General features: G+C 43.2%; 1 long non-coding RNA gene across 3 annotated transcripts in view; it reads left to right on the forward strand.

Annotated features, from left to right (window-relative positions):
• The first annotated feature begins 16,649 nt into the window (after positions 1–16,649).
• LOC122560874 (uncharacterized) overlaps positions 16,650–25,904 on the forward strand; it is a 45,980-nt gene continuing 36,725 nt past the window's right edge. For 2 of the 3 annotated variants that reach the window (XR_015758325.1, XR_015758327.1), the window contains exon 1: positions 16,656–16,744. This is a non-coding gene — a long non-coding RNA (uncharacterized LOC122560874). Of the gene's footprint in view, positions 16,745–25,904 lie in introns of all 3 variants that reach the window. The other variant, XR_015758326.1, reaches the window with a different exon arrangement.

Here is a 25,904-nt window from a genome sequence, read left to right on the forward strand (position 1 = left end):
GGTGGTTTCACCAGATTGACACCACCTTTTCAGGTATGCTTGGTGCTGCTCCTGGCGTCCCTTCCTGCACACTGTATTGAAGCAGCATTGATGTTAATGGTTGAATGGGGAATACGCTGGGCCATATTTGTTGGAATATGATTCTGCTGTTGAGGTCCCGTAGTGTCTTATGCCTAGTCTTGAGTTGCTAGGTCTGGTCGATGGCTGTTCCATTTAACACAGTTGTAGTGCCACACCAGGACGGAGGGTGTCCTCAATGTGAAGGAGAGACTCTGCATCCCTGTGTGGTGGTCACGCTTACCAATACTGACATGGACAGATGCATCAGCAGCTGGCAGATTGGTAAGGAAAAGATAAGTATATTTTTCTCGAGAGTGTGGTGCCTATGTTATTCCCTATTAGTACCCTCAACACCTACCGCAGACTTGGTCTAGCAGTTATGTCCTTTAGGACATTTAGGATGAAGGTGAAGAGAAATTTATAGAGTTATAGAGGTGTACAGCACAGAAACAGACACTTTGGTCCAACCCGTCCATGCTGACCAGATATCCCAACCCAATCTAGATTAGATTACATTACAGTGTGGAAACAGGCCCTTCGGCCCAACAAGTCCACACCGACCCGCCGAAGCACAACCCACCCATACCCCTACATTTACCCCTTACCTAACACTACAGACAATTTAGCATGGCCAATTCACCTGACCTGCACATCTTTGGACTGTGGGAGGAAACTGGAGCACCTGGAGGAAACCCACGCAGACACGGGGAGAACATGCAAACTCCACACAGTCAGTCGCCTGAGATCGGAATTGAACCCGGGTCTCTGGCACTGTAAGGCAGCAGTGCTAACCACTGTGCCACCGCGCCGCCCACTAAATCTAGCCCATATCCCTCCAAACCCTTCCTATTCATATACCCGTCCAGATGCCTTTTGAATGTTGCAATTGTACCAGCCTCCACCACTTCTTCTGGCAGCTCATTCCATACACGTACCACCCTCTGAGTGAAAAGTTGCCCCTTTTATATCTTTTCCCTCTCACCCAAAACCTATGCCCTCTAGTTCTGGACACCCTCACTCCAGGGAAAATACTTTGTCTATTTATCCTATCCATGCCCCTCATGATTTTATAAACCTCTATAAGGTCACCCCTCAGCCTCCGATGCTCCAGGGAAAACAGCCCCAGCCTATTCAACCTCTCCCTACAGCTCAAATCCTCCAATCCGGGAACATCCTTGTAAATCTTTTCTGAACCCTTTCAAGTTTAACAACATCTTTCCAATAGGAAGGAGACCAAAATTGCACACAATATTCCAACAGTGGCCTAACCAATGTCCTGTACAGCCGCAACATGACCTCTCAACTCCTTTCCTTTATTGGTCAGAGTATTGAGTAAAGCATACCAAACACCTTCTTCACTATCCTATCTACCTGTGACTCCACTTTCAAGGAGCTATAAATCTGCACTCCAAGGTCTCTTTGTTCAGCAACACTCCCTAGGACCTTACCATGAAGTGTATAAGTCCTGCTAAGATTTGCTTTCTCAAAGTGCAGCACCTCACATTTATCTGACTAAAACTCCATCTGCCACTCCTCAGCCCATTGGCCCATCTGATCAAGATCCCATCATAATCTGAGGTAGCCTTCTTTGCTGTCCACTACACTTCCAATTTTGGTGTCATCTGCAAACTTACTAACTAGGAGAAAATGAGGACTGCAGATGCTGGAGATCAGAGCTGAAAAATGTGTTGCTGGAAAAGTGCAGCAGGTCAGGCAGCATCCAAGGAGCAGGAGAATTGAGGTTTCAGACATAAGCCCTTCTTCAGGAATGAGGACTTACTAACTCTACCTCTTATGCTTACATCCAAGTCATTTATATAAATGATGAAAATTAGTGGATCTAGCACCGATCCTTGTGGCACTCCACTGGTCACAGGCCTCCAGTCTGAAAAACAACCCTCCACCACCACCCTCTGCCTTCTACCTTTGAACCAGTTCTGTATCCAAACGGTTAGTTCTCCCCATATTCCATGAGATCTAACCTTGCTAACCAGTCTCCCATGTGGAACCTTGTCAAATGCCTTACTGAAGTCCATATAGATCACATCTACCGTTCTGCCCTCATCAATCCTTTTTGTTACTTCTTCAAAAAAAACTCAATCAAGTTTGTGAGACATGATGTCCCACGCATGTTGACTATCTCTAATCCGTCCTTGCCTTTCCAAATACATGCACCACCAACATCAGACTCACTAGTCTACAGTTCCCTGGCTTGTCCTTACCACCTTTCTTAAAACAGTGGCACCATGTTAGCCAACCACCAGTCTTCTGGCACCTCACCTGTGACATTTCTTCAAAAGGAGTGTACATCTTTGGAATTCCCCACATTGGATGGAAATAAATATATTGAAGGCTGCGACATAGAATCAAGGGATAGTGAGGGCAGATGAAAAGTGGAGTTGAACCTGAAGATTGGCCATGATCATATTGAATGGTGACCAGGTTGAAGGAGACCACTTCTCTCCCTTTTGCCCCTGTTCCAGGATGGCAGACAGCAGGTCTGGAGCAAAGTGGGACAGCCAATGGCCCAGAGTGGGCGTGGAGCGAAATGGGGACAGCAGCAGCCTGGAGTGCAGATAGAACTTATAGAACGACTGTAATGTCTATCTTTTTAGCTTTATTTCATAGAATCCCTACAGTGTGGAAACAGGTCATATGGCCCAACAAATCCACACCGACCCTCCGAAGAGTAATCCACCCAGACCCATTCCCCTACTTTATTATGCAACATTTTCCATGACTAATGTACATAACTTATACATCCCTGAACACTATGGGCAATTTAGCGTGGCCAACCCATTTAACCTGTACAGCTTTGGACTGTGGGAGGAAACCCACGCAGACACGGGGAAAATGTGCAAACTCTACACAGACAGTCACCCGAAGCTGAAATCGTACCTAGATCCACGACACTGTGAGGCATCAGTGCTAACCACTGAGCCCCCATGGCACCCTAACGCACACAGACATACACAGTACGGTTTAACTTTTTTTCTTTATTTTTTTTTGTACCTAGGGACTTCAGATGCACCATGTTTGGTGCCGTACACCTTTCACTGTACTCTTGTTCTTTTGTAACTTGAGTACAAACTTGAGGAAAGGCTGAGGCACTTGGGGCTGTTTTCATTGGAGAAAAGAAGGTTTAGGGGTGACTTGATAGAGGTGTACAAGATGATTAGGGGTTTAGATAGGGTTGACCATGAGAACCTTTTTCCACGTATGGAGTCAGCTATTATGAGGGGGCATAGCTTTAAATTAAGGGGTGGTAGGTATAGGACAGATGTTAGGGGTAGATTCTTTACTCAGCGAGTCGTGAGTTCATGGAATGCCCTGCCAGTAGCAGTGGTGGACTCTCCCTCTTTATGGGCATTTAACGGGCATTGGATAGGCATATAGAGGATAGTGGGCTAGTATAGGTTAGGTGGGCTTGGATCGGCGCAACATCGAGGGCCAAAGGGCCTGTACTGCGCTGTATTTTTCTATGTTCTATGTTCTACACGTGACAATAAACCCCAAAGCAACACTTTGTTCTTATAAACCATGAACCCACAGGAATGTGAGAGCCTCAAACAAAAGGCCATACAGCTACTCAAACCACTTGATCATTCCGCATAATCTTGGATTGCTACTCTATTTCCTGCTTGCATCTCATATCCCTTTACTTCCTTAGAAGTCAAAAACAAGTTCATCTCCAGTTTCTCCATCCAGGTTTCTATTGAAATTATTCCTGCATGGGATATAAACATCACTGACCATATTGATCTGTATTTCTCATTCTGAAATATTTTTGACCAGGTTATGGTGACTTCCTGCAAGTTTACTTTTTTTTTAATGCAAGGCATTGAATTAAGTGGATTCCAACGCCCCCTGTTGGAATAATAAGTATGTGACAGTTGCAAATATCTTCAGGTGAGAATGTGATTTTTTACTCTTTGATACTAGAGATTGTAGTATTTCCACCTGTTGATATGTTACAGCAGTCCTTCCCAAACTCTTTATCATGACTGAGAGTTGCCTATAGCCACAGGTATATGGGAGCAGAGAGAGGAAAGCTGATTCATTGACGGGCCTTTTAAATAAAAGGCATGTTTTAGGACAGAATTCAGGCTGACAGGGTCACATACAATTATAAAGGAGTCTCACACTTGCTCAGAATTCCACGGCAATCATTGCTGCATAGGATTCAAACCCGAGTGCATTGGGGCAGGCAAGCTTCACTGCCCACAATTTGGGAAGGCGAAAGTAAGGACTGCAGATACTGGAGATCAGAGTCAAGATTAGAGTGGTGCTGAAAAATCGCAGCAGGTCAGGCAGCAACCAAGGAGCAGGAAAAATCAATGTTGCGGGCAAAAGCCCTTCATCAGGAATTCTTTTTGCCCGAAACCACAATTTGGGAAGGCCCGGCCTATGACACATTGCATTGTGCAGATAATAATTTTGGTGAATAAACCAATCAGCACTCAATTGAAGTTTCTAGCTTTACAGGACTGGGTTAATTTTCCTCTTTCTAGTTTGGATGTCAGGGAGGCAGCTGATAGACGGCGTGGAGCAATTATAGATTCCGATATTTACAATGCAGGAGGACATTCGGCCTTATGTCCACACCAGTCAAGACAGTTCTGACTACACAAATTCTATTTTATAACTTTTAGCCCTAGAGGCTACAGCAATGCAAATAAATATTCAATTAGGGGAGGCAATGACCTATTGGTACTATTGTTGAACTGTTAATCCAGAGACCTGGGTAATGTTCTAAGGACCTGTGTTTGAATATCCCCATGGCTGATGGTGGAATTTGAATTAAAGTCTGGAAGATATGCTGCTACCACCAACATTCTCACCCCAAGAATAAATTGAAAACAAAATGTTACTAGTGTTTCTGATTCAGCCCATTTCAAAAAAATGAGTTCCAGACTCCCACCATCCTCAATGGAAACATTTCTCTTTAACTTCCCTTCTCTTTAAAATCCATGCTGATTTTCCCTGACTATCCTTGATTAATCCAAGTGCAGACATTGTCATTCTCTCCAACTTCTAATAGCTTTTCCACCAGTGACAGGCTGTAAGTTGGTAATGTGGAACAGTACGGCGCAGGAACAGGCCCTACTGTCCACCATGGAGAAAGGGAGGACTGCAGATGCTGGAGATTAGAGTCGAGAGTGTGGTGCTGGAAAAGCACAGCAAGTCAGACAGGCATCCGAGAAGCAGGAAAAGTGATGTTTCGGGCAAAAGCCCTTCATCAGGAATGAGGCTGGGAGCCTCGGGGGTGGAGAGATAAATGGACCCTCATGACCTGACCTACCTGTCCATTTTCCTTTCCACCTATCCACTCCAGCCTCCTCTCCTACCCCCATCTCCATCTACTTAACGCACTCTCAGTTACCTTACCCCCAGCCCCACCCCCACCTCCACCCCTTCGGCTCACAAGCCTCATTCCTGATGAAGGGCTCTTGCTCAAATCGGATGCCACCTGACCTTCTGTCTGCCATGTCTGTGCTGACCAGGATGCTATTTTAAACTAATCCCATCTGCCTGCACGTGATCCATGTCACTCCATCGCCTTCTGTCTGTTCGCATCTGTCTAAATGCCTCTTAAATGCTACAATCATATCAGCTTCTACCACCACCCCAGTCAGTGCATACCAAGCACCTAACTACCCTCTGTATAAAAAAAATTGCCTCGCTCATCTCCTTTAAACTTTCCCCTTCTCACCTTCAACCTATGCACTGTAGTATTTGACATTTCCATCTAAGGGGAAAAAAAAGACTCTGACTATCCACCCTGTCTGTGCCTCTCATAGTTTTATATACTTATATCAGATTACCCCTCAGGCTCTGACACTCCAGTGAAAATAATCCAAGTTTGTTCACATCTCCTTATACATAATACACTCCAATCCAGGAAATATCCTGGTAATCCTCTACTGCACCATCTCCAAACTCTCTACAAACTTCCTACATTGTGGCAACCAGAATTGTGCAAAGCACTCCAAATTGCCAACTTTTACATGTAATGCCCCAACTGATGAAGGCAAGCATGCTGTACACCTTCTGTACCCTTTATCCACATCCCTCCCTCCGTTTATTAATAATTGGAGTCCTCCAACATCTCAACTGTAGCTACAGAAAGTCACCTCGTCTCCCTCATCAGGCTGACATACATCTCATCCAGACTTGTAGCTTTATCCAATATTTGCACCGTTCAATCTGCTACCAGCTCCTCCTTCTCTCTGTTAATGTCACAGTCACCTGTGCCATCCTTTTCCATCGAGAGATCAATATATTCATTGAGGACTGTGCCTACAGCACACAAACAAATTACCTATATTGTCCTCAAACGCTACCTTTTCCCCTAAGTATTGTCATGATCTTTATAAATATTTTTTAAAATGCCCTTTAGGATTTTCATTATCCTACCCACCAATGATTTCTAATGCAGTCTGAGTTTTCCCAATTTCTTTTTTTTTAAAGTTTCCCTTGCACTTTTAAACTCCTCCAAGGATTCTGCCATATTGAGTACTCTGTGGTTGCTGTTAGCTTTCCTTTCTTCCTTAATCCTAACCTCTATATCCCATGACATCCAGATTCTGCAAACTTTGTGCCATTCTTTGTTTTTACAGGAACAGACTTGTCCCGCACTCCTGCTCCTTCCTCCTCAAATGCCTCTCACTGGTCTGACATAGTTCTAACTGCAAGTAGCTGCTCTGATTGTATTGCATAATATTGTTGAGTGAAAAGCTTTATCTTGCAAGCAATGCAGGCAGATCATAGAGTTAAATAGCATAGATAAGTAAATAGTAGGTAAACAGCGGCAAAAACAACTGTGGATTGGGATTAAAGAGCAAATTAGAACAATTATAATCACCAGGTAAAGGGTACTGAGAAAATTATTAGACTTGAAATCTGACACCATCAGCAGCCGCTTATAAAGTTTCTATCAGGTTGGGAAAAATTGAACTGTGACTCTCCTATTCAAGAAAGGAGGGTGTCAGAAAGCCGGAAATTAAAGGCCGGTAAGCTTTTTTGTTATAATTCCAGGGCATTTTGAAATCAAGACATGGTATTAGATCTCTTGAAGGATATTAATGTGGATAAACCCCTGGGGCCCGATGGTACCTAACCCAGGTTATTGAAAGGACATTGCTGGTGTCTTGACCAAGATCTTTGTATCCTCACTAGCCACTGGAGGGGTTCCGGAGGACTGGTGTATAGCTAATGCTGTTCCTCTGTTCAAGAAAGGGAAGAAGGATAATCCAGGAAATCGAGGAGAGAGTGAGGTCTGCAGATGCTGGAGATCGGAGCTGAAAATGTGTTGCTGGAACAGCGCAGCAGGTCAGGCAGCATCCAGGGATCAGGAGAATCGACGTTTCGGGCATAAGCCCTTCTTCAGGAATGAAAGAAGAAGGAGGGCTTATGCCCGAAACGTCGATTCTCCTGATCCCTGGATGCTGCCTGACCTGCTGCGCTGTTCCAGCAACACATTTTCAGCTCTAATCCAGGAAATCATAGACCGGTGAGTCTCATATCGGTGGTTGGAAGACTATTGGAGAAAATTCTTAGAATTTGGAAAAGCATGACCGACTCAGGGACAGTCAGCGTGGCTTTGTGCAGGGCATATCTTATTAACTTGATTGAATTTTTCAAGAAGGTCATGAAGGTGATCAATGAGGGGAGAGCAGTGAATGTTGTCTACATGGATTTTAGTAAGGCTTTTGACAAGGTCCCTCATGATAGGCTCATCCAGAAGATTGAGATGCATGGGAAGCACGGTGCCATGGCTGTGTGGATTCAAAATTGGCTTGCCCATATAAGGCAGAAGATAGTGTTTTTCTGGCTGGAGGTCCATGACTAGTGGTGTTCCGCAGGGATCCCTACTGGGACCTCTGATGTTTATGATATATTGTTACAATACAGCAGTGAACCCATAAAACCTCATCTCACCTCAGAATCTGTTAAAGTATGAGTGACAGACAACTCCCAAATTCCACTATTTAAAGAAAGTATCAAGTTATTCTTTAACTCTAAAAGTTAACATTAAATAACAACTATTCACAATTCTCAGCTCCCTTTTTCTCTTAACTACTTATTGCCCACCTTCAACTCTATAACAATATGATGTTCCAATAAGGCACTTATAAAAATTACATCAACTTAATTTTAAAACCATACAGTGGCTGTCATCTTTGGTGTTTGTCTTCTTCTGGCTGAAGATCTCCCTGGGTCGTCATCTTTCTTTTTACTGTGAAGATGTTTCATATGAAAAGGTACCTTTGATAGAGAGTGTTTCAATGTCTTGAGTCTCTCTCTCAATGGTAGTTGTCTGATTTTCAAAATGTCTGCCATTTTTATATCCCCAACACCAGATCATCTCATTGGTTTGATGTTGGCAAAACAACAAATTCAAACTTGATTGGGTTTTAGTATCCTGGGGCATAATTTAAACTGGTTCAATTCAAATTGTTGTTAAAATAGCAACCAACTCAGGTATCTATTTCACAGCCAAATGTTACATATTGTCAATTTTCCAGTAATTCTGAGACTGCTCTTGTAAGCTCTCAGTTCAGAAAAGCATTCATTCCCTCTTAAAGAAACAGTATATGTCTTCAACTTCATAACAATATATAAATAACTTAGATGAAAATGTAGATGGGTGGGTTATTAAGTTTGCAGATGATAAAAAGATTGGTGGAGTGGTGGGAAGCGTGGAAGGTTGTCAAAGGATACAGTGGGATATAGATGAATTGCAGAAATGGACGTGGAAATGGCAGATGGAGTTTAATCTGGGCAAGTGTGAGGTTCTATAGTTTGGGAAGTATTAAGGAAAAGTATATAGTTAATGGCAGAATTCTGAACAGCATTGATGTCCAGAAGGATCTTGGGGTTCAAGTCCATTGCTTCCCGAAAGTAGCCATGCAAATAGATATGGCGGTAAAGGAGGCATATGGCATGCTTGCATTTATTGGTTGGGGTAACCGGACTCGAAACTTTAACTCTGATTCCTCTTTACAGATGCTGCCAGACCTGATGAGCTTTTCTAGCAATGTCTGTTTTAGTTTATTGGGTGGGGGATCGAGTACAAGAGTCAGGGTGCCATGTTGCAGTTTTATAAGACTTTGGTTAGGCCAGATTAAAGAGCATTGCGATCAGAATTGAACGCCACATTACAGGAAGTGGAACTTTGGTGAGTGTACAGAAGAGGTTTATCAGGATGCTGCCTGGATTAGAGAGTATGCACTCTCAGGAGAAGCTAGAAAACTTCAAGTTGTGTTCTCTTGAGCAGTGGAGGCTGCGGGGAGACTTGATAGAAATCTATAAAATTATGACATACAAAGATAGGGTTGAGATCTTTTTCCCAGAGTTGATGTCTAATACAAGGGGGCATGCATCTAAAGTGAGAGGAGGAAAGTTCAAAGGAGATGTGAGGAGCAAGTTACTTTTTAAAGAGTGGTAGGAGTCTGGAACTTGCTGCCAGGGCAGTAGTGGAGCCAGGTACGATAAAAGCATTTAAGGTACTTTTAGATGAGCACATGAATATGCAAGGAATGGAGGGATATAGACCAAGGGCAGACAGAGGGATTAGTTTCATTTGGCTTCATGCTCAGCACAATATCATGGGCCAAAAGGCCCATTCTAGTACGTACTGTTTTTTGTTATAAATCACTAAACTTTGTAGATTGGGGGGTGGGGGTGGGGGAAGGAAGAGTCGCTGGTTTGGGCAGCACTTATTGCCCACCCCTAGTTACCCTTGAGAAGATGGTGGCAAGCTGCCTCTTGAACTGCTGCAGGTACACCCACTATATGCCTGCAGTGGGGGCAGAATTCCAGGATCTTGGAATGGCAATATATTTCCAAATCAGGATGGTGAGTAGCTTGAAGGGAAACTAAAGGGTGGTGTTGTCTGCTGCTAAGGCCCGAATGTTGTCAAACTAGCAAGTAACCTGAGGAAGTGCTGAGTTGGACAACATGTTAAGATAAAGAAAATAATAAAGAAAAATATCTTTAATATCTGGAGAATAAATGAAGGGAAAGAACTTATGGACCAGGTGATGGTGAGTAAATACTTTCTGATGGAAGCGGTCATGAGTTTGGAAGGTGCAGTCTGAGGATATTTGGTGGATTTCTAAATTGCATTTTGTAGATAGTAGCAGCAGTGTGCACTGAGTATCGGAGGATGTTTGTGGATAAAGTGCCAACGAAGCGTGCCACTTTGTTTCGGATGGTGTCAAGCTTCTTGAGTGTTGTTGGAGCTGCACCCATCCAGGGAAATGAAGAATATTCCATCATACTCTTGATCTGAACCTTAAATACAGAGGAGTCACAGGGTGCGTTGCCAGCTGTCATAGGAAACATGCTGGCATCTACAAGCAGAGAAGTTGTCATAGGGCAGTTAGAAAATCCGTGCAATTAGGTGGAGTCAACAGAGATCTGATAAAGGGAAATCATGTTTGACAAATTTATTCAAGTTACATAGAACATAGAAAAGTATAGCACTGAACAGGCCCTTTGGCCCATGATGTTGTGCCGAGGATCAATCCTAGTGTAAAAGAAAATAACCTAACCTACGCACCCCTCAATTCACTGCTGTCCATGTGCATGCCCAGCAGTCGCTTAAATGTCCCTAATGACTCTGCTTCCACCACCACAGCTGGCAATGCATTCCATGCATTCACAACTCTGTGAAAAAAAAACTACCTTTGACGTCTCCTCGATACCTTCCTCCTAATATCTTAAAACTGTGAGCTCTCATGCCAGTCAGTACTGCCCTGGGGAAAAGTCTCTGGCTATTGACTGTATCCATGCCTCTCATTACCTTGTACACCTCAATCAGGCCTCCTCTCTTCCTCCTTCTCTCCAGAGAGAAAAGTCCGAGCCTATTCAATCTTTCTTCATAAGGCAAGCCCTCCAGTCCAGGCAGCATCCTGGTAAACCTTCTTTGCACTCTCTCCAAAACCTCTATATCTTTCCTATAGTAGGGCGACCAGAACTAGATACAATATTCCAAGTGTGGTTTCACCAGGGACTAGTAGAACTGTAGCAAAACCTCACAGCTTTTAAACTTGATCCCCCTGTTAAAGAAAGCCAAAGCACCTTATGCTTTCTTAACAACCCTATCCACTTGGGTGCAATTTTGAAGGATGTACTTGCACACCAAGGTCCCTCTGTTCCTCCACACTACCAAGAATCCTGTCTTTAATCCTATATTCAGCATTCACGTTCGACCTTCCAAAATGTATCACTTCGCATTTATCCAGGTTGAACTCCATCTGCCATTTCTCAGCCCAGCTCTGTATCCTGTCTATATCGCGCTGCAGCCTGCAATAGCCCTCAATACTATCAACAGCACCTCCAACCTTTGAGTCATCAGCAAATTTACTAACCCACCCCTCTACCTCCTCATTCAAGTCATTTATAAAAACTACAAAGAGCAGAGGCCCAAGAACAGAGCCCTGCAGAACCCCACTCAACACTGACCTCCAGGCAGAATACTTTCCATCTACAACCACTCTCTGCCTTCTGTCAGTCAACCAATTCTGAATCCAGATAGCCAAATCTCCCTGTATCCAATACTTCCTGACTTCATGAATAAGCCTACCATGGGGAACCTTATCAAATGCCTTGCAGAAGTCCATATTCACCACATCTACTGCTCCTCAAAGAACTCAATAAGATTAGTTCGGCATGACCTGCCCCTCAAAAAGCCACACTGACTGTCTTTAACCACGCTACACTTTGCCAAATAGTCATAAATCCTATCCCTCAGAATTCTTTCCAAAAACTTGCTGACCACAGACGTAAGACCCTATTAACTTTCTTGAAAAGAGGAAAAACATTCGCCTCCCTCTGGTACAACTCCCATGGAGAGTGAGGAAGCAAAACTCTTCGCTTCCCAGAGCAGCCTAGGATAAATCTGCTCTGGCCTGGGGACTTATCAATCTTACTATGTTTGCCAAAATTTCCAGTGCATCAACTTCATCAATCTTGATCTGTTCAAGCCTGCATCCAGTCTCCTCAAAGTTCTCATTCACAACAAGGTCCCTTTCCTTAGTGAAAACTGAAGCAAAAAACTCATTTAGGGCTTTTTCTATCTGCTCAGACTCCACACACAAGTTCCCCACCCTATCCTTGATTGGCCCAACCTTCTACCTCATCATTCTCTTATTTCTCACATATGAGTAAATTGCCTTTGGGTTCTCCCTAATCCTTCCTGCCAAGCCTTTCTCGTGCACCCTCCTGGCGTTCCTCAGTCCATTTCTGAGCTCCTTTCTAGCAAGCCTGTATTCCTCAAAAGCTGTGCTAGATCCTTGTTTCCTCCAACTTACGAAAGCTGCTTTCTTCCTTTTGACGAGAAGCTCCTCTGTTCTTGTCATCCAAGGCTCCTTAATGTTACCACTTCTTACCTGTCTCAGAGTGACAAATTCATGCATCACTCGCAACAACTGCTCCTTAAATAGTCTCCACATGTCTGCTGTGCCCTTATTGTGGAACAGTTGCTCCCAGTCTGTACTTGCCAACTCCTGTCTGATAGCTTCATAATTTCCTTTTCCCCAATTAAATATCTTCCCTCGGTAACTGCTCCTTTCCCTCTCCAAGACTATGGTAAATGTGAGGCAATTGTGGTCACTGTCAACGTGTTCTCCCACCGCGAGATCTAATACCTGTCCTGGCTCATAGCCGAGCACCAAATCCAAAATGGCCTCTCCCCTCGTTGGCTTGTCTACATACTGAGTAAGGAAACCCTCCTGAACACACCTGACAAAAACACCTCCATCCAAATCATCTGCACCAACTTGGGAAAGTTGAAGTCACCCATCACAACAACTTTGCTACATCTACATTTTTCAAAATCTGCCAACCTATGAGTTCTTCAGCCTCCCTGCAGCTATTACGGGGGTCTGTAGAAAACCCCCAATGAGGTGTCTGCTCCCTTGCTGTTCCTAATTTGCACCCATACTGACTCAGTAGACAAATCTTCCTCAACAACCTTCGTTTCTGTAGCTGTGATGCACTCTCTGATTAGCAATGCTACACCCCCTCCTCTTTTTCCACCTTCCCTATTCTTTTTAAACATTCTAAACCCTGGAACATCTAGAACCATTCCTGCCCCAGTGAACCCACATCTCCTTTATGGCCTCATCATAGTCCCAAGTACTGATACATGCTCTAAGGTCATCACTCTTATTTCTGACACTCCTTGCATTAAAGCAGACACACTTTAACCGATCTCTTTGTTTCACCATGTGAAAAATCCTTCCCAATAGATTCACTACATCCTGTCACTGCCACTACAACTAACCCCCTCTCAGATATGTGGCTCTGGTTCCCACCCCCTGCCAAACTAGCTTAAATCCTCCCGAACCACACGAGCAAATCTCCCACCCAAGACATTTGTACCCCTCCAGTTCAGGTGCAACCCATCCTTCATGTACAGGTCCCACCTTCTCCAGAAGGTATCCCAATGGTCTAGGTATCTGAAGCCCTCCCTCCTGCACCAGCCTCACAGCTATGTGTGAAGCTGCACTTGCTGACTGTTCCTCACCTCACTATCTCGTGGCACCGGTAGCAAACCTGAGATCACTAATCTGCTCGTCCTCCTCTTCAGCTTCCAACCTAGCTCTCTGTAGTCACTTTTCAGATCCTCAATCCCTTTCCTGGCTATATCATTGGTGCCAGTATGCATCACGATTTCTGGCTGCTCACCCTCACCCTTCAGAATCCTGTAAACCCAATCGGCACTGGGGAGGCAACATACGTTCCAGGAGTCCCATTCCTGACCACAAAATCTCCTGTCAATCCGTCTAACGATTAAGTCCCTTATCATAAGCGCTTTTCTATTCTCCCCCCCGCCTTCCCTTCTGAGCCATAATGCCAGGCACCTGACAACTATGGATTTCCCCAGGTAGGCCACCCTCACCAGCAATATGCAAAACACTATACTTATATGCTGAGGGGAACGGCCACAGGGGATCCCTGCTCTATCTGTTGGTTCCCTTTCCTCCTCCTGACTGTAATCCAGCTGTCTTTATCCTATGTCTGAGGAGTGACCACCTCCCTGTACATCCTCTCAATTTTTCCCTCAGCCTCCCAGATGATCCACAGTTCCAGTTCCCTAACCCGGTTTTCAAAGAGCTGGAGTTGGGTGCACTTCCCGCAGATATGGTCAGCAGAGTCATGTGTCGTGTCTCTCACCTGCCACATTCTGCAGAAGAAACATGCAACAAGTTATTTGAGGAAAACAAACAGTGTGGATATAGGAGAACCTTTAGATTGCCAGAAGATATCTGACAATATACCAAGCAAAGGTTACCACTGGGAAAAAAAATAAGCTCATACTGTTGGGGCTAACATATTGAAGGAGATCTTTCAGGAATCATGAGTGAGGGAGGGTCCCAGAGGACTAGAAAATGGCTAATGTAACACCCCTGTTTAAGGAAGGAGACAGACAGCAGACAGCAAACTATAGGCCGGTCAGCCTGATCTCAGTCATTGGTAAGATTTGAGAGTCCATTCTTAGTTGTGAAATTGGGAAATACTTTGAAGTGCATGGTAAAATATGGGGGATTCAGCACAGCTTCATCAAGTGGAGGTCATGCCTGACAAATCTGTTAGAATTTTGAGAGGTGGTAATGCACAAGTTAGACAAGGGAGAGCCAGTAGATGGAATCTACTTGAATTTCCAGAAGGCCTTTGACAAGGTGCCGCTCTGGATGCTGCTAAATAAGATAAGAACCTATGCTGTTAGGGACAAGGTACTGGCATGGATGGAGAATTGGCTGACTGGCAGAAGGCAGAGAGTAGGAATGAAGGGGTCTTTTCATGATGGCAGCCATTGACTAGTGGAGTTCTGCAGGGGTCAGTATTAGGACCACAGTTATTCACATTATATATTAACAATCTGGCCGAAGGAATTAAGGGTATTGTTGATAAGTTTGTAGGTGACACAAAAGTAGGTGGAGAGTCAGGTAGTGTTGAGGATACGGGGAGGCTGCAGAAGAATTTGGATGGGCTAGGAGTGTGTTCAATGAAATAGCAATTGGAATATAATGGGGGAAAATGTGAGGTTGTGCGCTTTGGTAGGAAGGATAGACGCATAGATGATTTTCCAAATAGGAAAAGGCTTCAGAAATTTGAAGCATAAAGGGACTTGGGAGATCTAGTTCCGGATTCCCTTAGCATTAACATGCAAGTTCAGTTGTCAGTTAGGAAGGCAAATGCAATATTAGCATTCATTTAAAGAGGACTAGAATACAAGAAAGGGATGTACTGCTGAGGCTGTATGAGAATCTAATCAGACTACATTTGCAATACTAAAAGTAGTTTTGGGCTCCCATACCTAAGGATGGATGTGCTAGCATTGGAGGGGGTGCAGAAGGATGTAACAAGAATGATCTCAGGGATGAAGGGCATATGAGGAGCAGTTGAGGACCCTGGGTCTGTACTTGATGGAGTTTAGAAGGATGAGGGGGTGGAAATCGCATTGAAACTTACAGAATACAGAGAGGCCTGGGTAGAGTGAACGCGGAGAACATGTTTCCACTAACAGGAGAAACTAGGACTCTAGGGCACAGCCTCCAAGTGAAGGCCCTTTTAGAACTGAGTTGCGGAGGAATTTCTTCCACCAGAGGATAGTGTAAGGGTGGGAATTCATTGCTGCAGTGGGCTGTGGAGACTAAGCCATCGAGAGTATTTAAGACAAGAGATATATAGGTTATTGATTGTTAAGGGGATCAGGGGTTACAGGAAGAAGGCAGGAGAATGGGTTTGAGAAACATATCATTCCTCATTCCGGATGAAGGGCTTTTTGCCCGAAATGTTGATTTTCCTTTCCTCGGATGCTGCCTGACCTGCTGTGCTTTTCCAATCTAATCTCGATTTGAGAAACATATCAGCCATGATCAAATGGTGGAGCAGACTCAATGGGCCAAATGACCTAATTCTGCTTCTCAATCTTATGAAAATAAGAAGAGTGGTTCCTCAGAGTGCCATAAGTCTGTGGAACTCTTCACATTTTAAAAAAAAATTAAAAACAGACATTGTGCGATTCTTGATAAACAAATCAACTGGTTTCAGGGGCCAACAGAAAAGTGGAGTCGAGGCCACAATGAATCATGATTTATCGAAAGTGAGAGCCAACCTGTAGATCCAAATGTCCTCTCTTTTCTTGAATCAGGATGTTTCTATAGTGAAGACTTGTTCTATTTTGAGATCTGGGCACGAATAGCAACTGTCTGGCCCCAATCTGCTTACAGAACATGAACACCTGGATTCAGCCTGGCACTCACTCAGTGGCACGTGAAGTGGGCTTTGAGGATCACAAACTTTGGCTCGGGGTTTTTGGGCGACCAACCAATTTGCTGTCTTGCAACTGCAAAAATTTGGCTATTTCTTTAGTTTTAATACCACAGGCTATAGTTTAATTTTTTTTAAAAAAGACTATTTCTTGAAGACACAGATTTCTTCTAAGTTTTAGTATTTGCTCATGATGGTTATAGCAGACTTTTTTTTGACACAGACTACAATTCCCAGCATACCTAATATTGAGTGTAAGGAGCTGGGGCTATTCAATCTAACTTCCTCTTCCTATATTAGAGCTGGCCTTGAATTCTAGGATGCTTTGCATTCAGGAGCACAGAGGTATTTGTTTTGGAGACATTTCTGTCACGAAGTTCAAGTTTTCCGTAAACAGGTAATTTATTTTCTCTTTTATCTATTGCACCTGAACCGGTAACAGATGTTTTCTTATTCCCTTTGTTTAGCATATTGTGTGGCCTGTTTCCTTCTGGCCGATCTGAAGCCCTGCAAACTTGAAAAATGATAATGTTTAATTGGAATCGTAGCAGATTCTGCAAAGTGCCATACCAGGGACAATTTACAGAATTTCAAATGTCAAAGATAATGTATAGATCTCGCACAGATAATTTGGAACAGGAGTCAGATGGCTCTGACTTGGCAAAATTGAAATTATCCCTGCATCAGCTATTTTTAATCAGAGAATGGGATCCTCTTTGGGAACACACTTCAGCTATTGATTAGATTGCCTTTTTAGTAAATGTAAAATGTTTACTTATGCCCAGTTCAAATCAGGTCTGGGGAAAGTGAGGTATTAAACATTCTCCCCCCAACCTAGCCCCTGCTTTTAAACAACATGTGGATTAACCTTGAATACATTTCCATAGGTCACTGAACACCTGTATCCTGCAGGGAACCAGTTGTAGGGTCACAGTGCCATCCTGGCTAGGCTCAGTAAATGTAGCACAGAGATCACAGCAGGGTATGATTGACTAAGTTCTGGATTAGTGGTGCTGGAAGAGCACAGCAGTTCAGGCAGCATCCGGGAGCTAAGTATTGCTCTGAGCATGGATTTATATCCCAAATACCTTTTTAGATAGGAATAGGGGTCATCATTCAGCCCAGCCGACCTTTTCAATTGAATTTTTTAAAAAGATTATTCATTTTTGTGGGATGTGGGTGTCGCTGGCTGGCTAGCATTTATTGCCCCTGTCTCTAGTTGCCCTGGAGATGGTGGCGGTGAGCTGCCTTCTCAAATCGCTACAGTCCACCTGCTTAGAGTTGACCCACAATGCCATTAGGGAGGGAATTCCAGGATTGTGACCAGCGACAGTGAAGGAATGGCGATTATATTTCCAAGTGAGGATGGTGAGTAGCTTAGAGCAGAACTGCAGGTGGTAGTGTTCCCATGTCTCTGCTGTCCTTGTCCTTCGAGATGGAAATGGTCATGGGTTTAGAAGGTGAGCTTTACCTCAATTTCATAAGCAGGAGGATGAAAGGACATACAGGGAAGGGCAGATTGTTGAGTAATCAGATCAGTCATGATCTTAATAAATAGAGTAGCAAGCTTGAGGGGCTGAGTGGCCTACTCTTGTTTCTAATTCATACCTTTATAACACAGGAAATAGAAGTTGGCCAATCAGCCTCTCAAGCCGACTCCACCATTCAACAAGATCTCAGCTGATCTCCTACCTCAATGCTATTTTCCTGCACCAGTCTCACATTCTTTGATATTTTTAACATCTAGGAATCTAATCGATGTTGATCTTGAACATAATGACTCCACAACTGCCAGGAATAGAGAGTTGTGAAGATTCAGCATCATCCAAATGAAGAACTTCCCTCTCATTTTAGTGCTAAATGATCTACCCCTTCTTCTGAGACTGAAGCCCTGGTTCTGGTCCGCTCGAGCTGGGGTGGAGAGAAATGCATTTCTGCAACTACCCAGTCAAATCTGTGTAACTCTGTGTGGGCCAAGAATATTACTTGTCACGCTTTAGAACTACAGCACATCTAGATACTGTCTCCTTAATCTCTCCTTAAAGAACAATCATGCCAGCCCAGGAATTAAAATGCTAAACGTTTGTTGCACTCCCTTAAATGGAAAGTATATCCTTCCTTGAGTAAGGAGGCAAAAACTGCCCAAATAACCTCCTCCTTCAAGGACTGCAATTTCCCCTCCCACGTGGTCAACAATGCCCTCCAGTGCATCTCTTCCACTTCCAGCACCTCCGTCCTTGAACCCCATCCCTTCAACCTAAACAAGGATAAAACCTCCCTGGTCCTCACCTTCCACCCCACCAACCTCCATATACAACACATCATCCTCTGCTATTTCTGCTACCTACAGTCAGCCACTACCACCACTGACATATTTCCCTCCTCACATCCTATCAGCATTCTGCAGAGACCATTCCCTTTGTAACTCCCTCATTAGGTCCCCATCAACTCACCTTTCACTCCTGGCACCTTACCTTGCCACCGCAAGAGATGTAAAACCTGCACCCACACCTCACCTCCATTCATGGCTCCTAAGGATACTTCCACATCCAGCACAGATTTTCCTGCACATCCAAACACCTCATCTACTGTGTTTGTTACTCTTGACGTGGTCTTCTCTACACTGGGGAGATAGGACGCCAACTTGTGGAATGGTTCAGAGAACATCTCCGGGACACATGCACCCAACAACCCCACCGGCCTGTGGCCGACCACTTTAACTCTTCCTCCCATACTGTCAAAGACATTCAAGTCCTGGGCTTCGCCCACTGTCAAATCCATGCCACTCAACAACTGGAGGAAGAATGCCTTATCTTCCACCTTGGGACCATCCAACCACATGACATCAATGTCAATTTTAACAGTTTCCTCATCTTCCCTCCCACCCCACCTTATCGCACATCTAACCCTCCAACTTGGCACCACCCTCTTGAACATTCGCACATGTCCAATTTCCTTCCCACCTATCCATTCCGACCTATCACTATCAGCCCCCACCTTCATCTACCTATTGCTTTCCAAGATACCTTCCTTCCCCCTCCCAATTATCTCTCAGCCCTCTTGGGCACCCCCCACATTCGTGATGAAGGTCTTGTGTACAAGACATTGACTCTCCTGCTTCTCGGATGCTGTCTGACCTGCTGTGCTTTTCCAGCGCCACGCCTTTTGACTCTGATCATTAGCATCTGCGGTCCTCCCTTTCTCCAAAACCAGGAAAATTTCACAAACTCCCTTTCCAGCTGCAGAAGGTGTCTTTATTCCTGGACTCAAATCTTTCTGCAGTAGAGGACAATATACATTTGCCTTTTGGACTCTTGCCCACTCACTCAGTCGGTTAAACCGCCTTGGAGCCCTTTCCTATCCAGTGCACAACATACATTTTCACATAGTTTTGTGCCATTAGCTGACATAGAAATATTATCGCAACTGGTCCCCATGTTCAAATCATTGATGTAGACTATGAATTCTGGGAGTCAAGCACTGATCCTTGCATTATCCTACTAATCTCAGCCAGCAAAACTTTCTGCTATGTTTTGTATCTCAATCCATTCCCTGTGTATTACCTGCTCCGCAGCACCACTAATCTAACAATTTAATTTTGTTCATAAATGTGTGGGATAAGATCAAAATCCTTTTGAAAATCCAAATTGACCACATCCACTGAATCTCTCCACCCCCCCGCCCATTTATTGTGATGATTTCTATTTCATAAGTCTATGCTGTCTCTGCCCAGTTTTCACATCCTTACTTCACAGAAATCAAACTGTGTCACTGTGGTGCAAGTCCCAATCCAAACCACTGGATCACCTGTTCCTGGAGGTAGTGCTTTATGATAGTTTTAGATTAGATTACATTACAGTGTGCAAACAGGCCCTTCGGCCCAACAAGTCCACACCGACCCATCGAAGCGCAACCCACCCATATCCCTACATTTACCCCTTACCTAACACTACGGGCAATTTAGCATGGCCAATTCACCTGACCTGCACATCTTTGGACCGTGGGAGGAAACCGGAGCACCCGGAGGAAACCCACGCAGACACGGGGAGAATGTGCAAACTCCACACAGTCAGTTGCCTGAGGCGGGAATTGAACCCGGGTCTCTGGCACTGTGAGGCAGCAGTGCTAACCACTGTGCCACCGTGCCGCCCACAGTTCTGTCTCTTCCATTCCAGATTTTCTCTCCTTTATTCTTTCACAGAATGTTGGTCACTTCTAAATGCTCTTGATCTGAACGTTTCAGAAGGCAGTTAAGAGTCAAGCACACTGATGCATGTTTGGAGTCACATGTAGACCGGTCAGGTAAGGTCGGCAGATTCAAGATTAGAGTGGTGCTGGAAAAGCACAGCAGGTCAGGCAGCATCCGACGAGCAGGAAAATTGACATTTCGGGCACAAGTCCTACATCAGGAATTCTGCCTGACCTGCTGTGCTTTTCCAGCACCATTCTAATCTTGACACTAATCTCCACTACTTCCGAAAAGATTGGCAGATTGCCTATCCTAAGGACACTAGTAAACCAGTTGGGGTTTTACAACAACCAATGGTAGCTATCATAATCATCATTACTGAAACTAGCTTTATTTTCTAGATTTATTAACTAAATTTAATTTCACCAGCTGCATTGGAGCATTGGTGATGGAAAGCTCCTAACTTGCTTGAATGGGTGCAGCTCCAACAACACTCAAGCAGCTTGACACTATGCAGAACAAAGCAGCCCACTTGACCAGCACCATATCCACCATCAACGATCAGTGCAACAGTGTGTACTATCTATAAGATACACTGCAGCAACTCATCAAGGTTCCTCCAAAGTCACCTTCCAAACCCACGACCACGATCATCGAGAAGGACCAACGTAGCAGATGCATGGGTATACCACCTCCATTCCAAGGTGTCCTCTGAGCGCCACACTTCAGTATCGCTGGGACCACCTCCTGGAACTCCTTTCCTCAGAATATTGTAGGTGCAGCTATCCTACATGGACTGCCACAGCTCATGAACATTGCCCACCATTACCTTCTCCACAGCAATAAATACGGAATTTGCAAGAAACCCACACATTCCATGAATGAGTTAAAAATACAATAATCACTTCTGGCTTAGTAGTATCTTGATATTATTATTGTTGTCTCCCATAGGTAATCTGTTGAGACATGTCATGACACGTTTCTGGAGCAGGTAGCACACTACCACTGTCACAAGAGTTCCCAACACACAGTCTTCCATAAATTGGGTAGACAGAGAAAAACTATCCACATCCTTAAACATCCCAGTCAGATTCCTCCTTAAATCTTGGATGTTCAAGGGAATACAAGCAGAATTTAGGCTTTCTGTCATCTGTATTTAACCTCAATATCGTTGTGGTGAATCTGTACTGTTCTCTGACGAGACCAAGTTATCTTTCTGGAGGTGCAGAGTCCAAAAGTGAATATAGCAAATGGGGTATAACTAAAGCTTTATTCAACAATAATAAAGCTTCCATCAAGTATGTATTCTTATTCCCCTCAGGAACATCCCATTAGCTCTTATAATTATTCTTTGCACCTGATCTTTTGCGTTTTGTAATTTCTGTTCTTGGGCCCCTAAATTTCCCTGTTCTTGTAATTTTAACAATAGTATGATATTACTCTGGGACTAAAGTGGATGAGTTCACACTTTCCGACACTGAAAACCATTTGCTACAGATTTTCACACTCAATCTATCAAATATGCAGAAAGTAACCCTCCAAGTCACTGATAGTTGCCTAACCTTTTGGAGTGAAGACTTGCTTGAATCTGGTGGAAGGATCCTGACATAGAAAGTATATATTAGGTTTGAATCATGTAAGTAAAGCAGAATAAAGATTGGGATAGATGACATTAGCAAAAACAGGGATAAGAGTTAAACATTACTTGTTCTTAAATCTTATGCATTAACTTCTGAAGGAATGACATTCCATTCTTGTAAGATTAGTTTTTAGGATCCAGCAATCATCTGTTAAAAAGTTCACACATTTCTATGTGGACATGTATTAAGACTGACCTTTTCTGATTTTTTTTTAAGAAGTGGTTAACTACTGGACAGATACATCAAGTTCGTAACATTGATATAAATGCATTAAGAAGTGTATCAAGAAAGACTGCTACAGGGCAACCTGTGTAGCAATGGATACCTCTGAATTAGACGTTTAACTGAAATTTAACTTGGTTCTGGTGTTTGTTCCCAATACGTGGATACCTTGAATTTAGGTGGCTAAGACAGACTATTCGCCCATTACAATGTAAAAACGTTATTAACCAAAGCATCAGATAGTTGAAGGTTTAAGAGATGCACAGGCTTTAGAATTCTAGCTGGAATGCTTGTGTTTAACTTGATTTTAGCTGGAGTGAGAAGTAGTTTGAGGAGAGGGAGAGATCTGGTACAACATCAGAATATACATAGTGATAAAAGGGATAATGACAACACTGAAGAAAACAAACACCTGGTTGAGAAGGTCACTACCAGGGGCCAAAAGAATAATGGTTATATTTTTGCAACATCAGGCTATTTCTGAATAAGCACGTTAAAAACCATGCATAAGAATGTTGAGGATTCATGTATAGAATGAACTACCAGAGGAAGTGGTAGATACAAGTACAGTTACAACATCTAAAAGACATAAAGACAGGTACATGAATAGGAAAGGTATGGAGGGACATGGACCAAATTCAGGCAAATGGAACTAGTTTATTTGGGGAATCCGGGTTGGCATAGTCAAGTTGGACTGAAGGGCCTGTTTCCATGCTGTGTGCTTCAAATCCCTATATATCCTCAATCCTCTACATCTCTGTAATATCACCCAGCCCCAATTTCTGTCCTCCTCCAATTCTGGCCTTGGAGACATCCCCAGCTTTTATTGCTTCTTCATTTCTTTGGCCATAAACTGGAATCCTTTCCAAAAAACTTACCACGTCTCCATCCCTTTCTTTGACCAGGTTTAGTGTCACTAATCTAATACAGCTTGTTTGGTAATACTGTTGTGAAACATTGACAGATTATATTAATGGCACTACTCAAATAGAAATTCTCTCTCATATTTTGAGGTTGTGAACGCAACCATATGCAGCTTTGACAAACCATACTTTACAGAAAGCAGGCTAAGATTGTTGGCGTGTGACTTTGTTGTAAATGTTAGAGTTTTGAGGGGGCTTGGCCCATATATGCATTGTTTTATCAATCAGATTTTAATTGGAATTTTGGTGTGCATGGTGGCAAGGTCAAACTGTTGCAGATCTTGCATCCCAAAATGTCACCTCCAAATCTAATGCAGCAACAAAAATGCTTTGCCTCACCCAAAATGGAGTAATTTCTTTGTACTTAACTTTGTACTTTCTTCTGGTGTTGCATCAGATCATGAATACAAAGGAAATATAGCTCGTGCTCTAATCCAGTGTTGTACCTCATTGGAAACACCACTCATATTATTTCATATTTTCGGTATGCTTACACAGCTCACCCTTTTGACCTCAGTGGTGAACTAGTCCTGAGCAATTAGTGCTATGGGGAATTCTTAACACTGAAATGAGATACTTGTCTGATGGGTTAGGCATTTTTCTGGCATTGTGTATTTTTTTGCTTCAGATGTTCTTAACATTTGAATGACTGTATTGACATATTGGGATTTTTTTTTGAGCCAAACCATTGTGCCTGTCTACTGCCAGCTCAAGAGGAGAGAGAAGAAATTACAGAAAAAAACTGGGTCAGATCGAAAATATAGTCAGTGCATTAATTTAATGAATCGATTGCTGTGTTGCTGTTTTAAAGGAGCTGAAGCAGTGAAGTGCACATTCAAACTAAAATTAGTTAATTTTTAGCAAATTACAATGATTTTATTTAATGAAATGTTCAACATTCACCCATCTTTCTCTTTCAGATGCTAATTAACCTGTTGTGTTTCTGTTTGTAGTCACCTTGCTTCATTTGATGTCCTTGCTCCTAACAGAACATATTGCTGGAATAATGTGAGAATAAAAAGCAGGGAATAATGGTATTAAGTAAAACAGTAAACTTCTGCTGTGACATGGCCTCCAAGATATAGCTACCAGAGCACACTGTGTTCTATGATGAAGGCACCCCAACCTGAGGCTGTTCCCCTTTCCCCAGCAGAATGCCCTGAAACTGCCCAGCAATAACCTGAGGAAGGGCTTATGCCCGAAACGTCGATTCTCCTGTTCCTTGGATGCTGCCTGACCTGCTGCGCTTTTCTAGCAATACATTTTCAGCTCTGATCTCCAGCAATAACCTTTACCTAATACCAGAGAGATAACAAAACATTTGGGAATCACATCTTGAGGTTGCAAGACTATTCATCCACTCTGTTACCTCTTGAATCTCTATAAAAACTGCATCATCCTCTTGTGACATAAGTTACTCTATTCCCACTTTCTTTTGTCCTGTATGAAGTCAAATCTCCCACAGTGCTGGGTGCTCGATCCTGGGTGCATTCCTCCAGGGAGCCATTGCCCTCCCTTGTATTCAATGAGTGGGATACTTACTCTTCCTGTGTATTACCACCCCACATACTCACACTTGCCATCTCTCATCTCCTTTAGCTGTGCTGGGAGTGGTATCTGGAGGAATATAGACTTGAGGAACCTGTGATCCAGTGACTCCAGCTCAAGCAACTGACAGCATTTCCTGTTCATAGATATCCAGGAAATCCTGGAGTTTCTGCCTCAAACAGAATTCTCTTGCAACAGAACTGTGCTAGTTCTGGTAATCAACTCCCTAATCTCCACATTACTAAAATGCTGGCGAAAAAAAGTTGGCATGGAACTCAGTCTTAAGACAGGAGCTACAAAACCAATAATGTTGATGAAAAGCATTGAAATTGAAACCTATCAACAAGAATTCTTATCAAGTGAATCAATAGAAAAATACACCATTACACAATAAATGAAAATCTGCCCACCATACCAACAAATTCACTTTCTCTATATCTAAGCACAGTTTAAACTCTGACTTTCCCTCTTAGACTTGTTCTCTCTGCTGTCACTTATCCTTTGTTACTTTTCTTTTGAACATTACCACTGATTTCCCTCAGGTCCTTTCTCCTCTTTTGAACTGAAAGAAAGCATTGCACCAATAAGTGTAACTCTTACCTGGTTCAAAGATTTATACACATGCTCAAAGTAATGAACAATGGCTTTAACAGCAGGAAAACTTGTGATTTTACTGACGTGTATGACAGTATACTATGTAGAAAAATGCAACAAAATCTTTACCTCAAATTGAACAATTATTTTTTCTAAATTCTTTCATGAGAAGTGGGCATTTCCATTAATGCTTTTGAATTGAATGATTTGTCTTCCATTTCAGAATGAACAAAATTACTGTGTGCCTGAAGTCACATATAGGCCAGATCACACATGGATGGCAGATCTCCTTACCCAAAGGGCATCTGTGGGCCAGATGTAGGTTTTCTCCCCTCTGACAATCAATGGTAGTTGTCATGGTCACCTATACTGAGACCAGTTTTATACTCCAGATTTGTGAATGGAATGTAGATTTCTCCAACTGCTTTGGTGAGATTTGAA

This window comes from Chiloscyllium plagiosum, unplaced genomic scaffold (assembly GCF_037043375.1).
Source record: "Chiloscyllium plagiosum isolate Xiang-an unplaced genomic scaffold, Cpla_swu_hap1 HiC_scaffold_1, whole genome shotgun sequence".
Classification (NCBI taxonomy): Eukaryota; Metazoa; Chordata; class Chondrichthyes; order Orectolobiformes; family Hemiscylliidae; genus Chiloscyllium; species Chiloscyllium plagiosum.